The 12,856-nt window shown below is 43.8% G+C and overlaps 1 pseudogene; it reads left to right on the forward strand.

Moving 5' to 3' along the window:
* Positions 1 to 9: 9 nt before the first annotated feature.
* LOC127010572 (large subunit ribosomal RNA) lies at positions 10 to 9,409 on the forward strand (annotated as a pseudogene).
* Positions 9,410 to 12,856: the final 3,447 nt, after the last annotated feature.

The raw sequence follows: 12,856 nt of genomic DNA on the forward strand, positions 1-12,856 counted from the left end.
AGTTATACACAACCTCAACTCATATGGGACTACCCCCTGAATTTAAGCATATTAATTAGGGGAGGAAAAGAAACTAACAAGGATTTTCTTAGTAGCGGCGAGCGAAAAGAAATCAGTTCAGCACTAAGTCACTTTGTCTATATGGCAAATGTGAGATGCAGTGTATGGAGCGTCAATATTCTAGTATGAGAAATTAACGATTTAAGTCCTTCTTAAATGAGGCCATTTACCCATAGAGGGTGCCAGGCCCGTATAACGTTAATGATTACTAGATGATGTTTCCAAAGAGTCGTGTTGCTTGATAGTGCAGCACTAAGTGGGTGGTAAACTCCATCTAAAACTAAATATAACCATGAGACCGATAGTAAACAAGTACCGTGAGGGAAAGTTGAAAAGAACTCTGAATAGAGAGTTAAACAGTACGTGAAACTGCTTAGAGGTTAAGCCCGATGAACCTGAATATCCGTTATGGAAAATTCATCATTAGAATTGTAATATTTAAACAATATTATGATAATAGTGTGCATTTTTTCCATATAAGGACATTGTAATCTATTAGCATACCAAATTTATCATAAAATATAACTTATAGTTTATTCAAATTAATTTGCTTGCATTTTAACACAGAATAAATGTTATTAATTTGATAAAGTGCTGATAGATTTATATGAATACAGTGCGTTAATTTTTCGGAATTATATAATGGCATAATTATCATTGATTTTTGTGTTTATTATATGCACTTGTAGGATTAACAATGCGAAAGATTCAGGATACCTTCGGGACCCGTCTTGAAACACGGACCAAGGAGTCTAACATATGTGCAAGTTATTGGGATATAAACCTAATAGCGTAATTAACTTGACTAATAATGGGATTAGTTTTTTAACTATTTATAGCTAATTAACACAATCCCGGGGCGTTCTATATAGTTATGTATAATGATATTTATATTATTTATGCCTCTAACTGGAACGTACCTTGAGCATATATGCTGTGACCCGAAAGATGGTGAACTATACTTGATCAGGTTGAAGTCAGGGGAAACCCTGATGGAAGACCGAAACAGTTCTGACGTGCAAATCGATTGTCAGAATTGAGTATAGGGGCGAAAGACCAATCGAACCATCTAGTAGCTGGTTCCTTCCGAAGTTTCCCTCAGGATAGCTGGTGCATTTTAATATTATATAAAATAATCTTATCTGGTAAAGCGAATGATTAGAGGCCTTAGGGTCGAAACGATCTTAACCTATTCTCAAACTTTAAATGGGTAAGAACCTTAACTTTCTTGATATGAAGTTCAAGGTTATGATATAATGTGCCCAGTGGGCCACTTTTGGTAAGCAGAACTGGCGCTGTGGGATGAACCAAACGTAATGTTACGGTGCCCAAATTAACAACTCATGCAGATACCATGAAAGGCGTTGGTTGCTTAAAACAGCAGGACGGTGATCATGGAAGTCGAAATCCGCTAAGGAGTGTGTAACAACTCACCTGCCGAAGCAACTAGCCCTTAAAATGGATGGCGCTTAAGTTGTATACCTATACATTACCGCTAAAGTAGATGATTTATATTACTTGTAATATAAATTTTGAAACTTTAGTGAGTAGGAAGGTACAATGGTATGCGTAGAAGTGTTTGGCGTAAGCCTGCATGGAGCTGCCATTGGTACAGATCTTGGTGGTAGTAGCAAATAATCGAATGAGACCTTGGAGGACTGAAGTGGAGAAGGGTTTCGTGTGAACAGTGGTTGATCACGAGTTAGTCGGTCCTAAGTTCAAGGCGAAAGCCGAAAATTTTCAAGTAAAATACAAATGCCAAACAAATATATATATTATATAAAAGTTTGTTATTAAATATGGGCCTCGTGCTCATCCTGGCAACAGGAACGACCATAAAGAAGCCGTCGAGAGATATCGGAAGAGTTTTCTTTTCTGTTTTATAGCCGTACTACCATGGAAGTCTTTCGCAGAGAGATATGGTAGATGGGCTAGAAGAGCATGACATATACTGTTGTGTCGATATTTTCTCCTCGGACCTTGAAAATTTATGGTGGGGACACGCAAACTTCTCAACAGGCCGTACCAATATCCGCAGCTGGTCTCCAAGGTGAAGAGTCTCTAGTCGATAGAATAATGTAGGTAAGGGAAGTCGGCAAATTAGATCCGTAACTTCGGGATAAGGATTGGCTCTGAAGATTGAGATAGTCGGGCTTGATTGGGAAACAATAACATGGTTTATGTGCTCGTTCTGGGTAAATAGAGTTTCTAGCATTTATGTTAGTTACTTGTTCCCCGGATAGTTTAGTTACGTAGCCAATTGTGGAACTTTCTTGCTAAAATTTTTAAGAATACTAATTGGGTTAAACCAATTAGTTCTTATTAATTATAACGATTATCAATTAACAATCAATTCAGAACTGGCACGGACTTGGGGAATCCGACTGTCTAATTAAAACAAAGCATTGTGATGGCCCTAGCGGGTGTTGACACAATGTGATTTCTGCCCAGTGCTCTGAATGTCAAAGTGAAGAAATTCAAGTAAGCGCGGGTCAACGGCGGGAGTAACTATGACTCTCTTAAGGTAGCCAAATGCCTCGTCATCTAATTAGTGACGCGCATGAATGGATTAACGACGGACGTGTGTTTTCTCGTGGTCCCAATCAAACGGTCATTTCAAAGTTATTTCTGGGTGTACAGAGCTCGAAATTGGACTAAAATTCGCAGTTTAGTGCAAGGAAGACGCCTGTGTAAAAACAATTTTGAAAAGTGAGCGGTAAGAGTGGAAATCGCCGTTTTCCTTTTTGGAAAATTTCCACACGTGCGCGTGGGTGAGTGCAGCCGCGAGAACTTTCGTGAGAGCAAAAGCGGCGAGAGCGAGCTTTCTCTCTCGCAGTCAGCTGTTCTAGCGGGTGTGTGTACCGGCTAAACTTGCGTATCGGGTAAGTGTACTTGCTCGAGTAAGTTTGGTGGTAGGAGGAAAATGGCTCCATCTCCGATGGAGACGGCAGGTGGATGCTCGGGCAGTGAGTCTGCGAGCAGTCGTAGCGGCAGTGTTAGCCGTGATAGGCAGGGTCGGTCGAAGGGAAAGCGTGGCAGAGGTGCAGCTGCGAGGGATGCCTCACAGGCCAAGTATGTGGCCATCGACGGAGGCAGTGGTGGACCGAAGCAACTTGTGGAGAAGACGCTGTCATCGCTGGAGATGCCGCCGCCGCCGGCTCCCGTTGCTGCCATCGTCCCCGCTGCTGGCACTGTCCCCGCTGCCTCCTCTGCCGATGCCTGCGTCGGCGTCGCAGCTGGCGCCGCTGCTGGCGCCGCTGCCACCGGAGAAGGAGAATGCGTAGAGGAGCTCGAGGCAATGGAGATCGTGAGAGGTGGCCTCGGCCGAATTTCCGCGGAGATCGCGAAAATTAGGTCGGAGATCGTGCTGGACGTCACCACCTGCCTGGGACGAAGCTCAACGAGGGAGTTACTCAGAGTCGCCGCAAAGTACGAGGCCCTGATCTCGGCGCTCACGGTGCGCAATGCGATTTTGGAGGACCGGTGGAAGCAAATGAAGAGGACGCCGCTGCCAACGCCGCCACCGCCGCCACCGCCGCCACCGCCGACTATCCAACATGGAGCCGCCCATATGCCCTCGGTGTATGCCACTGCGTACCCCAGCCTGCCGGTGTCCTCTGTCATGCCCCCTGCCGTGCCGGTCCCGATGCCGAGGAAGCCGCGCGAGACCTGGTCGGCTGTGGTTCACAGCTCAGACCCGAATATTTCGGGGCAGCAGCTGGCTGAAAAGGTGCGGAAGGAGATTGCTCCTTCACTAGGAGTCCGTCTACACGAAGTCAGAGGACTGGCGCGTGGCGGTGCCATTATCCGCACCCCGTCGTCCGGGGAAATAAGGAAGGTTGTGGCAAATAGGAAGTTTGCAGAAGCTGGCTTGGAGGTGAAGCAAAGCCCAGCCCAGACTCCAAAAGTTCTGGTCAGCAATGTTGATACTGCGACGCCACCGGCTGATTTTATGAGCGAGTTGTTTAAAAACAACTTCGCAGACCGAATGGACCTGGAGGCCTTCAAAAAGCAGGTGCGGCTAGAGAAATCGTGGTCGCAGGCGGATGGCGCCACTGTAAATGTGACGCTGGAAGTCAGCACCACGGCCCTCGACGTGCTTGACGGTGGCAAGGCGTACATTGGCTGGTTTGCGTACAACTGCCGGGCGTTGGTGCGCACTTACGCATGCCACAGGTGCGTGGGTTTCGACCACAAGGTGAAGGACTGCCGGTATAAGGAGAATGTCTGCCGACAGTGCGGACAAACTGGCCACAGTGCACGCGAGTGCCAGAAGCCGGTGGACTGCCGGAACTGCCGGTTTAAGGGCTACCCGTCGGGACACCACATGCTGTCCCCGGGATGTCCCGTATATGCGGCAGTGCTTGCGAGGGTGAACTCTAGACATTAATGTTTAGGTTCATCCAAGCAAACTGTGGTCGAGGACGAGCGGCGACCATCGAGCTCGGAGTCCGGTTGCTTGAAAGCAAGAGTCTGTTCGCACTGGTTCAGGAGCCTTACGCAGGTGACGAGAGGATAGACGTGTTGCCGGATGGAGTGCGAAGCTTCGTCGATCGGCGAGGGAAGGCAGCCATCTTTGTCAGCCACCAGGATGTCATCTGCATGCCAGTGGAGCCGCTCACCAACAACTACGGCGTGTGTGTGTGCATTAAAGGAAGTTTTGGCTCAATCTTCCTTTGCGCCGCATACTGCCAGTTCGATAGCAGACCAAATGGTAGACCGAACCCGCAACCGGATGAATACAGCTACAACCTCCAGTCGTACCTAAGGTACTTGGATTCTGTCCTGCTGCTGGCCAGCAGTACTCCAGCAATCTTCGGACTTGATGCGAACGCAGCGTCCCCCATGTGGTTTAGTAAACTCCCTCCTCGACCGGAGGGACTAACTAACTACTCCCGGGGTGAGCTGCTGTCCGAGTGGATGCTGACGAAGGGAGCGGTGGTCTTGAACCAACCTAGTCAAAGCTACACGTTCGATAACATAAGATCGCACAGCGATATCGACGTGACATTCGCCAACTCAGCAGGACATATGCTAGCCACATATGAGTGGAGAGTGGACGAGTGGGAATTGAGTGACCACAACGTAATTTCCGTTGTGGCCAGCACCTCGACCGCGAATGCCGTTGGGAGATTATCTCCGGTACCGTCCTGGAACTTCTCCAATGCACGTTGGCGTCTGTTCGAACAGGAATTGGTGAATAGGGCAGCCGAGATTCCGGAAGACTTCCAAGGATTGCCGCTGGACCAACAAGTGTCTAGACTCCGCAGGATGGTGCACGATGTGTGCGACCTTGCGTTGGGAAGGAGAACGCCCGGACAGCCGAGAACGAGGGTAAGTTGGTGGACCGCTGACCTTTGCGCAAAGCGCCGCCAAGTCAGGAGACTCAGGCGCCGTCTTCAGGATGCCAGACGCCATCAGCATGATGACGTGGCCGAGCTGACTGTAGTGGAGCTGAGGCTTGCCACAGCCGACTACAGGAAGCTTATCGTGAGGACCAAGGAGAACAGCTGGAGACGCATCGTGGGAGAAAACTCGCACGATCCCTGGGGGCGCGTCTACAAGATGTGCCGAGGTCGCAAGAGACGGACGGAGATTGGGTGCCTCCGCGTGAATGGCGAGCTGGTCACCAATTGGAGTGACTGTGCGCGAGTGCTCCTCCGCAACTTTTTCCCAGCTGCGGAGTCTGACGCACCGATTGCCCCCGTGGAGGAAATCCCACCGCCCTTGAATGTCTCGGAAGTTGATGCTTGTGTCGCCAGGTTGAAGAGCAAGCGCTCGCCTGGCATGGACGGTATCAACGGGACGATTTGCAAGGCTGTGTGGCGTGCCATACCTCAGCATCTGACGGTGCTGTATTCAAACTGCGTCCGGTCGGGGTACTTCCCCGCAGAGTGGAAATGCCCACGTGTAGTGGCACTGCTCAAGGGACCCGACAAGGACAAGTGCGAACCGTCGTCATATCGCGGAATTTGCCTGCTGCCGGTTTTTGGCAAGGTGCTCGAGGCCATTATGGTGGATCGTGTGAGGGAAGTTCTTCCGGAAGGCTGTAGATGGCAATTCGGATTTCGCCAAGGACGTTGTGTGGAGGACGCTTGGATGCACGTTAAGAGCAGTGTTCATGCCAGCCCGGCGAAATACGTGCTCGGAATTTTCGTGGACTTCAAGGGAGCCTTTGACAACGTGGAATGGAGTGCTGCATTGCGCCGATTAGCCGAACTGGGATGCCGAGAGATGGGCTTGTGGCAGAGCTTTTTCTCAGGCAGAAGCGCAGTGATCCGAAGCAGTTACGAGGCAGTTAATGTTCCCGTAACTAGAGGCTGTCCGCAGGGATCAATCAGCGGCCCATTTATATGGGACTTGCTGATGGACGTTCTGCTCCGACGCCTTGAGTCGTACTGCGCCTTGAGCGCGTACGCGGATGACCTGCTGCTTCTCGTCGAGGGAGAATCCCGAAGCGTGCTAGAGACAAAAGGAGCGCAGCTAATGTCCATCGTAGAAGCGTGGGGGATGGAAGTCGGCGTTGCCGTCTCCACCAGCAAGACGGTGATAATGCTGCTTAAGGAGAACGCCCGCCCACCTTTGGCACGTAATCCTTCGGGTGTGCTTAGTCGGCCCCCAGCGGTCAAGCTTGCTGGAGCAAGCTTGCCGTATGTAAGCAGCTGCCGGTATCTTGGCATCACGGTCGAAGAATGCTTGAAATTCTCCAAGCACTTCACCTCGCTCAAGCAGCGAATGACCGGAGTCGTTGGAGCATTGGCGCGTGTGCTTCGAGCAGACTGGGGATTCAGTCCTCGAGCCAAGCGGACCATCTATGCCGGACTCATGGTACCCTGTGTGCTATTTGGTGCCCCGATATGGTATGTCGATACGACGCAGGAAGTAGTGGCCAGGAAGCGACTTCTTTCTTGCCAGAGGCTCATCCTGCTTGGTAGCCTCCCGGTTTGCCGAACAGTGTCTACTGTGGCACTGCAGGTTCTTGCTGGCGCTCCCCCGCTTGATTTGGTCGCCAAGCAAGTGGCAGCCAAATACAAGCTTAAGCGTGGATACCCGTTGGAGGAGTACGATCTGTGTTATGGCGAGGACCTCACAAGTCTTAGCCGAGGGCAGATGAAGGTGCGTACTGAGCAGTGCATACTGCACGCGTGGCAAGACAGATGGGATAGCGTAGAGTCATCCGGCCGGGTGACCTACAAGTTCATCCCGGATGTCGAATTTGCCTATCGCGATCCTAACTTTGGATTCACGATGCGTACCGGATTCTTGCTTACAGGACATGGATCGCTAAACGCATTTCTGTTTGGTGTCAGAGCGTCGGGCACTGCCGCATGCTCATGTGGCGACCCATATGAGGACTGGCAACATGTTCTATGCGACTGCCCGAACTATGAAGATTTGCGAGACCTCGATGGACTTGGTGTGCAGCAAGTTGGCGAAAGATGGATTGGATTCGATGGCATACTAGCGGATCAGGAGAAGACCAGAAGGCTTACAGCGTTTGCCGAGGAGGCGTTCAACCGGAGGAGGGACTCTTAGTCCTCATCCCTGCCGTGTGGTAGCAGCGAAGAATACTGCCACAGTCTGTCATTGCTTGTCGTAGGAGGCGACTAATATGACATGGTTGCCCCATCCGAGCTTGTCGGAGCTGAAGGGGTGAGGCCCACCGAGCCTGTAATTTTCGGTACCACGGGTTGAGCAGTTATCCAAGGCTGCTCATTGAGGTCGGCCCCCTTGTGGGAGTTTCGTGGTGGCTGTGGTTGACACCTATATCGCGGGTAGAGTCCCCGGGCTCGACGTGGATGTTGCGTTTATACAACTCGGGTGCTGCGACCCAAAGAACAGTAGAGATTTTAGATAGATCTCGCCCCAACGCAAGGGGAAGTGCTTGCCCGACAAGCAAGTACTTAAATTGCTACTGGGGTGGTTGCTATGTACATAGCTATAGCTTCTAGTCCGGGGCGTTGGTCTGGCGCTTAACCTAGACCCGCTGCACTATATGCTCCAAAGTGGGCATATGTGAGTGCCGTGGTTGTAATCCCTTTAGTGTGGAACACGCCACGTTAAATAAGTTCGGAGGGATCCGATTCCCACTGTCCCTATCTACTATCTAGCGAAACCACAGCCAAGGGAACGGGCTTGGAATAATTAGCGGGGAAAGAAGACCCTTTTGAGCTTGACTCTAATCTGGCAGTGTAAGGAGACATAAGAGGTGTAGAATAAGTGGGAGATATTAGACCTCGGTTTGGTATCGCCAATGAAATACCACTACTCTTATTGTTTCCTTACTTACTTGATTAAATGGAACGTGTATCATTTCCTAGCCATTATACGGATATATTTATTATATCTTATGGTATTGGGTTTTGATGCAAGCTTCTTAATCAAAGTATCACGAGTTTGTTATATAATCGCAAACAAATTCTTTAATAAAACGGTGCATTTATGTATTTTTGATTTGAAAATTTGGTATAACTCCAATTACTCAGGTATGATCCAATTCAAGGACATTGCCAGGTAGGGAGTTTGACTGGGGCGGTACATCTCTCAAATAATAACGGAGGTGTCCCAAGGCCAGCTCAGTGCGGACAGAAACCACACATAGAGCAAAAGGGCAAATGCTGACTTGATCTCGGTGTTCAGTACACACAGGGACAGCAAAAGCTCGGCCTATCGATCCTTTTGGTTTAAAGAGTTTTTAACAAGAGGTGTCAGAAAAGTTACCATAGGGATAACTGGCTTGTGGCGGCCAAGCGTTCATAGCGACGTCGCTTTTTGATCCTTCGATGTCGGCTCTTCCTATCATTGTGAAGCAAAATTCACCAAGCGTTGGATTGTTCACCCATGCAAGGGAACGTGAGCTGGGTTTAGACCGTCGTGAGACAGGTTAGTTTTACCCTACTAATGACAAAACGTTGTTGCGACAGCATTCCTGCGTAGTACGAGAGGAACCGCAGGTACGGACCAATGGCACAATACTTGTTCGAGCGAACAGTGGTATGACGCTACGTCCGTTGGATTATGCCTGAACGCCTCTAAGGTCGTATCCGTGCTGGACTGCAATGATAAATAAGGGGCAATTTGCATTGTATGGCTTCTAAACCATTTAAAGTTTATAATTTACTTTTTAAACGACAATGGATGTGATGCCAATGTAATTTGTAACATAGTAAATTGGGAGGATCTTTGATCACCTGATGCCGCGCTAGTTACATATAAAAGCATTATTTAATACAATGACAAAGCCTAGAATCAATTGTAAACGACTTTTGTAACAGGCAAGGTGTTGTAAGTGGTTGAGCAGCTGCCATACTGCGATCCACTGAAGCTTATCCTTTGCTTGATGATTCGATAATAAAATTGCATAATTTATTTGTTGTGTTGAACTTCTTATATAAAGTTCAACCAACAATCTATTTGTATGCATTGATTGTTTGCTTGGCTTTGTGGCGAATTTTTAATCCTTTATATATTACATTCCTAAGGTCTAGATTTTCAAGTAAGAGACCAATTTGATTAACATATCAATATAAGTACAACTCGACCATCTAATAATAACAATATGAATCGTCATCTTATTAGTGACGCGAAGATTGGCAAACATATAATATAAAAATATTCCTAAGGTCTAGATTTTCAAGTAAGAGACCAATTTGATTAACATATCAATATAAGTACAACTCGACCATCTAATAATAACAATATGAATCGTCATCTTATTAGTGACGCGAAGATTGGCAAACATATAATATAAAAATATTCCTAAGGTCTAGATTTTCAAGTAAGAGACCAATTTGATTAAAATATCAATATAAGTACAACTCGACCATCTAATAATAACAATATGAATCGTCATCTTATTAGTGACGCGAAGATTGGCAAACATATAATATAAAAATATTCCTAAGGTCTAGATTTTCAAGTAAGAGACCAATTTGATTAACATATCAATATAAGTACAACTCGACCATCTAATAATAATATGAATCGTCATCTTATTAGTGACGCGAAGATTGGCAAACATATAATATAAAAATATTCCTAAGGTCTAGATTTTCAAGTAAGAGACCAATTTGATTAACATATCAATATAAGTACAACTCGACCATCTAATAATAACAATATGAATCGTCATCTTATTAGTGACGCGAAGATTGGCAAACATATAATATAAAAATATTCCTAAGGTCTAGATTTTCAAGTAAGAGACCAATTTGATTAACATATCAATATAAGTACAACTCGACCATCTAATAATAACAATATGAATCGTCATCTTATTAGTGACGCGAAGATTGGCAAACATATAATATAAAAATATTCCTAAGGTCTAGATTTTCAAGTAAGAGACCAATTTGATTAACATATCAATATAAGTACAACTCGACCATCTAATAATAACAATATGAATCGTCATCTTATTAGTGACGCGAAGATTGGCAAACATATAATATAAAAATATTCCTAAGGTCTAGATTTTCAAGTAAGAGACCAATTTGATTAACATATCAATATAAGTACAACTCGACCATCTAATAATAACAATATGAATCGTCATCTTATTAGTGACGCGAAGATTGGCAAACATATAATATAAAAATATTCCTAAGGTCTAGATTTTCAAGTAAGAGACCAATTTGATTAACATATCAATATAAGTACAACTCGACCATCTAATAATAACAATATGAATCGTCATCTTATTACTGACGCGAAGATTGGCAAACATATAATATACAAATATTCCTAAGGTCTAGATTTTCAAGTAAGAGACCAATTTGATTAACATATCAATATAAGTACAACTCGACCATCTAATAATAACAATATGAATCGTCATCTTATTAGTGACGCGAAGATTGGCAAACATATAATATAAAAATATTCCTAAGGTCTAGATTTTCAAGTAAGAGACCAATTTGATTAACATATCAATATAAGTACAACTCGACCATCTAATAATAACAATATGAATCGTCATCTTTTTAGTGACGCGAAGATTGGCAAACATATAATATAAAAATATTCCTAAGGTCTAGAATCTTAAGCAATAGACCAATTCAACTAAGAGTTGACATATAAAAATATGTTCCTTTTAATGTTAGCAAAATTTTATCGTCACATACTGTTAGTGACGCGAACGTTTTTTTCTCCATGTTTATATGAATGTTTATTCAAAGGTAGAAAGGCAGGATCGTTATTTTATAAGTGAAGCGATAAAAAAATATTATGCAATAGGACATCTATTTATAAATATTTTTAAGTCTTAGAAATTCAAGTAAAGAGATTCAAGAAATTCATTCAACTTAGAGCGCACATATAATTAAAACTATTCCTGAGGTTTAGAAACCAAATTAAATAAAGAGGACATATAAACGTATGTGGTATTTTGATGGTAGTAAAAATGTATCGCGATATTATTAGTGACGCGACCAATTTTTATACTCTTTGCTCCATGTGCAAATATATCTAGTGTTTAGATAGTCAATTAAAAATGACAATTTTAACTAAAAGACTTAAAAAAGTGTTTGTCAAACTTATAATTTTGTCAATACTATATAAAACGCCAATCATATCCTTATAAAAGTAAATACGGTATATGGTTATAAATACAAAACCATATATAAATAAAAAAATGAAATCGTATGTATATGGCTTATAGGTATAATACCTATAAGGCATAATAATGTATAATATTAGCAAATATACATATAAAAGTGCATAAATTGTATAGATATGGCATGAAGAAGGCATTTATGAGAATAGCTAGTAGAATTTGCCCATACACTACTAGCGAAATGAGATATTTATACCTAGTGAGGGCGGCACTAGTACTATAAATTGTGGCAAAATAAATCTTATGCAAATGCATAGGATTTTGTCAATACCGTACAAAAAACTAAGTAAAACGTATGGATATTGAAAAATAAATGGATTATATTCATAAAATACGAATATTTCTTGCATTCTCTTGTTATATGAGAGAATATCATACGGAGCGGGTAGCCCCTAGTATAGTAAGCAGTCGAATGGGAGACAGCGTGTCCAAAAACACCTATAGGGAGGTGGTCGTTGGCGGACCTCTCCTCGTATTGGTCAAACTTATGATTTTGTCAATACTATATAAAACGCCAATCATATCCATATAAAATTGAATACAGTATATGGATATGAATAAAAAACCATACATAAATAAAAAAAAAATATGTATAAAAAATTATACATATATTTATATTAAGCAATCGTATGGATGTGGCTTATAGGTATAATACCTATAAGGCATAATAATGTATAATATAGCAAATATACATATAAAAGTGCATGAATTGTATAGATATGGCATATAAGTGACATATTTATGAGAATAGCTAGTAGAATTTCCCCATACACTACTAGCGAAATGAGATATTTATACCTAGTGAGGGCGGCACTAGTACTATAAATTGTGGCAAAATAAATCTTATGCAAATGCATAGGATTTTGTCAATACCGTACAAAAAACTAAGTAAAACGTATGGATATTGAAAAATAAATGGATTATATTCATAAAATACGAATATTTCTTGCATTCTCTTGTTATATGAGAGAATATCATACGGAGCGGGTAGCCCCTAGTATAGTAAGCAGTCGAATGGGAGACAGCGTGTCCAAAAACACCTATAGGGAGGTGGTCGTTGGCGGACCTCTCCTCGTATTGGTCAAACTTATGATTTTGTCAATACTATATAAAACGCCAATCATATCCATATAAAAGTGAATACAGTATATGGATATGAATAAAAAACCATACATAAATAAA

Source organism: Drosophila biarmipes, chromosome X (assembly GCF_025231255.1).
Source record: "Drosophila biarmipes strain raj3 chromosome X, RU_DBia_V1.1, whole genome shotgun sequence".
In the NCBI taxonomy this organism is placed as follows: Eukaryota; Metazoa; Arthropoda; class Insecta; order Diptera; family Drosophilidae; genus Drosophila; species Drosophila biarmipes.